Source organism: Brachycentrus maculatus, unplaced genomic scaffold, assembly GCF_059751285.1.
Source record: "Brachycentrus maculatus isolate JH-2025_06_01 unplaced genomic scaffold, ASM5975128v1 h1tg001938l, whole genome shotgun sequence".
Classification (NCBI taxonomy): Eukaryota; Metazoa; Arthropoda; class Insecta; order Trichoptera; family Brachycentridae; genus Brachycentrus; species Brachycentrus maculatus.
This window is the reverse complement of record NW_028282501.1, coordinates 6,504-12,682: the sequence shown is the minus strand read 5'-3', so window position 1 is coordinate 12,682 and position 6,179 is coordinate 6,504. Positions and strand designations below refer to the sequence as shown.

Sequence of the window (6,179 nt, the reverse complement as noted above, 5' to 3'; positions counted from 1 at the left end):
TCCCAACCCCAACCCCAACCCCAACCCCAACCCCAACCCCAACCCCAACCCCAACCCCAACCCCAACCCCCATGAATCGATTTGGAGATTTCTCAAATAAGACAATACATATCTTATTGAACCACTATTCAGATTAATCTTAAATCTAATTCTTCTCACAGCTAAACTCCTCCAGAATCTGCAATATCGACTTTCTCATAATAACAATATTCTCAGCAAAATTGAAGCTTTTCATTTTCAAATTAGGGTATGGTGTATGCCTAAAAATCTAGTTTGTCTCCTATTCTGTGAATGCCTGGTGAATATAATTAAGAGTGGAATGCTTCTTCATATATTATTCAGCTAAACCATAGAGGATATGGTTGATCCTCATATTTTTCACAACTTCTTTCAAGTTTATGACGAAACTCTTAAACTTATCCCCATAGATTATGATGAGACAGATTGTGAAGTTTATTATTTTTTGGATGAACATTGTGCTTTTTGATTATCTCTCGTATTTTTAGGCTTCGCTTTTTAGCAGTTCGAGTAAAGACTCGCTTATTGAAGGTAAGTAGAATTATATTGAAGGAGCTTTCTTACAGAAAGTTAAGATCATTTCGAAATAGGGAAGGCAGATATTCTGGTCCGATCTTAAAAAAACTTTGTTGAGTTGGGGGAGAAATAAATGAATAAATCCGTCGAGGGAATCTGCCAAATTTTATAAAATATACAGCCCTATTCTAATATCGACGACACTCGCATTATCTCCGAGTAGTCGATCCACAATGAAGAAGATGATTTGTTTTAGTTTTGCATCCTCAAAGGCTTGTTGAGAGTACTAAGATGTAATTATGTAAAGTAACTACATTAACTTGTATTGCTTATTTGCAGATAAGCTATCATCGCATAGTCCTAGAAGATAGTTAAGGATTATATCCTGATGGGCGGATGTGTTTTGGTAGCGGATTATCTTCGAAATTAAGGAGAACACATTTTATGGGGAAGCCTTTAAATTGTTTGGTTTGAGAATTTCATGAAGAATTATAGATTGATATGTATATTCTTACTACTTTGACAATATTGGAATGAAGGCCTCGAGGACCTTATATACCATAAAGTTTATAATTGTCGAGGGGTTTTCCGAGATTATCTTGCCGATTTTGGCCAGGATGTAAGGCTTGAATGTTTTTATTTCAATATAAGTGTAAGAAGTTTCCTACTTTGTAAATAGGTAAGGTCCATTCCACATTGCAGATAGCGGCGGTGCTTCATCGATTGACTTTATGACCTTGAGGTAGGCAGTTTAACGGTAAACCTTCTCAAATTCTTGATTGATAAGTTTGTGGTCTTTACTGGATATTGCGGCCATCCGAATTCGATCGAACTTGTCCTTGTTAATGAATCCTAAGTTACCCAATAGCCTCAATATCTCATAGTAATCAATATGTCTGTTGCCTTCCTTTAAAATTTATCGTAGTAGTTCGTAGAGATTAGGAAAATGGAAATATGGAAGAAGAACATAATTACAGTTTCTGACAAACTCATTAAAAGTACTTAATGCAAAATTCTTTACTTTTTCATCTTCATCTTTGGAATTCAGAAGCTTAATGATGAAATCTCCAATCGGCCTTAAGAAAGGGCAAACACTTCGGGGTATCTTTTTGACCAAATCTATGAGAGTCTTAAAGAGAATGATAAGTAGTTGATTTTGCTTTTCGGATTCATACTTTTTGCCTTTGTAAAGGTCATGGTACAGAAAATTGCAAAGCAAAGAAGAGTCTTCTGCAATTATTTAGGTGCGATGTCTGAGGATCTCTCTGATGAGGCTTAGGGCTTATTTCTTCTCTTCAAAAACAACTAATCTTTATGCTGACAGTCGATCATAAATAGTATAGTATGCTCTTTTGAGGAAGGGGACAATCTCACACTGATTGAGAGGATAAATAAAGCAAAGAACTTTTATACTAAACCTTTTCAAGAGCATATGGTTGCTTGCATAATCCTGAAAGAGAATATAAAGGAATTCAGGCTCCTTGAACACTTCGAATATCTTTTTTTCGTATGAGGCCTGTTGATCTCGAAACCATTCGATCGTCATCACTTTTAAGTTTATTTCCTTATTGATGATGCTGAGAATTTCTCTCATTATTTTATTTTTATCTATAAATTCAGACTCATATGTCAAAACGTATAGGCAGTCTTTGACAACTTCTTGGCGATAATCGAAACTTTTGCTACTTAAATGATTTTTCAGGACATATTGTTTCAAAATTGTATATATTTTTTCAGCTCCAAACTTAAACTTCCTCAGAGTCTTTAAAGCAAGTATACGGTCCTCATTTGAATAGTATTGTTTCTAAGCAGAGACCATTCCGAAATTGGCCCTTTGACTCTCAGAAGATAAGATCTCCTCAATTTTAGTATTGAGATCCTGTTGTATTTTCTGAGAATATTGATAGATATCCAATGTTTTGGCAGTGTCGAGCATGGCAACCAATTAATCTTTGAGTTGAAATGACATTGCTATTGTTATGACATTGATAAACTATTATTTCGTGAGTATTGATTCAATATGTTTTTTGCCTAGCTTAGCGAAGAGTATTTTGAGGAATTTGAAGTTTTGGCTGTTGTCGATGTAGGGGCTGTTGAGCTGTTCGATTTTTATGAGGATTTCATTCTTTATTTCTGTTAAGTATTATTCGCTGATTTTGATGTGGTTGAGGACTTAGTTCAGTTGGATTTGCACTTTAGGCTCGCAAGCTCTATTCTTCCATATCTGTAGAATTGATATTATTATATCGTTTTTGGTCAGAGATTATTGAACTCCATAATTGTTGCATTATAGCGAACACCAGGGCAAGCCTACAAACAAATTAATCGTTTCAAGCAGGCAGATTTCAAACTATTTATCCTTTTGGGTTGTCTACTCCTTAATTAGCACAGACAAATACTCATAAATATCTCGAATTATCAGGAAGTGGCTATTTGTGGGGGGATTCTTTGCTTTTAATGTATCTGCTTAGGTCATCACTGAGCTTCCTGCATAGAAGAGCAATGCTTATGGAAAGTTGGCTAATAATATTTTCAGTCGGTCCAGCCTATATTGGCGGTGGGCATGTATATTTGAGGCATATTACCTTCTCTCTTCGAGTTCGATAAAATTGAAATTAATGCAGTTTTTGATTTCCTTGTGCAGGAGAATATGATTTTTCTTCAATGCTGCAAATTCGATGAACATCTCGTAGATCTTCAGGGACTCCGGGCTATCTGATTCGAGGGGCTCTGACCTTGTCTGCAGAATCTTATATACGATGTATGGGTTAATTTAGAATATCTTAGTGATGAAGAGATATATCTTTTTATTCCTACGGTAAAGACCCATGTTCATTACCTCCTTCAAATGCTCCTATAGAAGCCCTAAGTGATGCCGACTGTTCTCTCTGCACTTGATCATTTCGATGTAGACACTAACTATCTTTGTGAAATGTTTTTCATTTTTTGGGATCACCAACATCCTCTTCAGGAGTGTAAATATATTGCCAATTATATAGGTTATTTCAGTCTTTTCAGTGAAGATCCTTTATTTGCCCATTTTATTGGTGCGAACTGAATTCAGATATTGATGAAGGGCCTCAGCGTCTACTTGATTGTCCTTTGGGAAGATAATCTGATGAAATGATTGAAGTTTTTGTTCATCAATGTAGCTATTTTAAATGAAAGAAATTGAGGATCTATCTGTTTGTTACTTGGAAGATAAGCTTATCATTTGGTTTTGTTACTATATTTTTGGGGTTTGTTATTGTGATGAATACAGCTGGCGGTTGTTATATTCCGTGTTTATCTTATGCTTATGTTTATGATTTATCTATTGATGATTTAATTGAGAGTTTAATAATAAAATATAAATATAATAAATACAATAAATATAATAAATATAATAAATATAATAACAATAATTAGCAGTATGCTTCCCTTTCGCATAACCCTTTCACTCCCACTACTAATTAATTATCCAATATATATGTCAGGCATTAATTATTACTGACCCTTTAATGTGACAGCATAATATCCATACATCTCACTATTGTTTCATATGATTTTTCCATTGTTGAAAACATTCAATAATTTTTAAAGCCCTCACTGAATTGAAAATATTGAATGTATTGATAAAATTAATGATAGATATAATTAAATGAAGGGTGAATCAATTAAAATTGAAATTAATCACAAATATTACTATTTTAATAATTTGATTATTTATAGCCATGGACTCAAAGGCACCTGAAGTTCAAGACAAGAAAGAAGAAAACCAAGGAAGAGGCTTCGGTAGAGGAGATAAAGGAAGAACCGACAAAAAGTTCAAGGGTGGTGACAGAAAGAAAGAGGAACCCTCATGGCAGCCAGTCACCAAGCTCGGAAGACTTGTCAAGTATAACAAGATCACAGATATCATTGACATTTTCAGGTTCTCCATTCCCATCAAGGAGGCCGAAATCGTTGATAAGTTTCTCGGTTCAGAGCTCAAGGAAGAAGTCATGGAGGTTAAGTCTGTTCAAAAACAAACTCAAGCTGGTCAAAGAACTCGATTCAAAGCCTTTGCTATTGTCGGAGATAGCAAATGCTATATTGGTCTCGGATGGAAATGCCACAAAGAAGTTCAAGGTGCCATCAAAGGTGCAGTCATTATGGCCAAGCTAAACTTAGTTCCAATTCGAAAGGGATATTGGGGAAACAAAATCGGAGCAACCCACACAGTCCCATGTAAAGTTACTGGGAAAAGCGGGTCAGTCAAGGTGAGATTAATCCCTGCCCCCAGAGGATCTGGCTTGACAGCTCCTCCAGTGTCAAAGAAGTTGTTCAACTTCGCCGGTATTCAAGATGTATTCACAAAAACCGAAGGAACAACCAGAACAAGAGGTAACTTCGTGAAGGCCACATTTGCCGCTTTGTCCAACACCTATATCTATAACACTCCTGATTTCTGGGGTAAGAGCAGCATTTCTGATCACCCATATGTTGTCTTCGAAAAGGACTTGGAAAATCTCAAGAAGGAAAGAGATTGATAAATGTATCCCGACAATAATTATGCTTATATTCATTTTGGATGTTTTATGTTGGATCTATCATGTTTGAGTGTATGAATGTTTTGGGATTCATATGATATTTCACAGTTTATTTCACGGCTTTTCGAATGTTTTATTGCTTTTCGAATAATATAAATACTTTTCGAAACGCAGCATGTCAAAAAAGTTCAACCTCAAAGTCACAGCAAGAGCTCAATAAAATTGCAAATCTTGTGTGTAGATAATGAGTTTCAATCAGCTTATTCTCAAGAATGAGGAAGACTCATCAATCAGGAAATTTCAGATGGATCGCATGTATGACAATATCATCATTATAGATATAGCCCTGCAGATACCAATGAGAAACTGTTCGAAAATATTCTTAGAGTACCCACAAATCTTCTCTTCGAGGGATTTTCCTCAATGATATTTTGCTTAGGAAGCCCTAATTCCGGTAAAACCTATACTCTGGCAGGCAAAATGAGATTTTCCAATGACTAATTTGAAGATCCTGGAATATTAACTTATTTGATGAGAAGACTTTTCTCGAAGTTCAAGCACGAGGTCTCGTTATACTCGAGACATTCAGTCTGGTGCAAGTTCTTATTCATCGAAAAGAACCAAATCATCAATATCAACCAAATCCACAAATTCCAGCAATAGAAAAAAACTCTTGTTAATTTCTAAAAAGTAGGCCCATACCACACCAACATTGAAGAATCGAAAATGCCATCGTTAGACGAAGAAAAAACAGAAAAAATCGAAATTAAAAATTATTCGCATTTCGAAGAAATAATCAGAGCAGTCTATCGAAACAATAATAATAAGAGACATATTGTAATTGAACTCTTCTTGCAGAAATAGCTGGCATTAGGCAAATCAACAACTTCAAGCGTAATATTTCTATTATTACTTAGATTACATTCGTTGAATTTGGGTCATTTTTTTACAATTGCCCTTTCCGAGAGGCTGAGGAGCTTCAAATGTAAAATTAAATTGAGTCTGCAATCAATTTACTGAAGAATCTTTCACGAAGTAAATAAGAGAGTGCAAATTAACTATTTGAGTCATCATTTCTGACCACTACTCTCCGATAGAATTTCCTGAAATCGACATCCTTCGAAATTATGGGCA

General features: G+C 35.2%; 1 pseudogene across 1 annotated transcript; it reads left to right on the top strand.

The window, feature by feature from the left end:
• Positions 1-4,247: 4,247 nt before the first annotated feature.
• LOC148298499 (small ribosomal subunit protein uS5 pseudogene) lies at positions 4,248-5,070 on the top strand (annotated as a pseudogene). The gene has a single exon (XR_015839178.1). The product of XR_015839178.1 is annotated as a small ribosomal subunit protein uS5 pseudogene (transcript).
• The last annotated feature ends 1,109 nt before the right edge of the window (positions 5,071-6,179 follow it).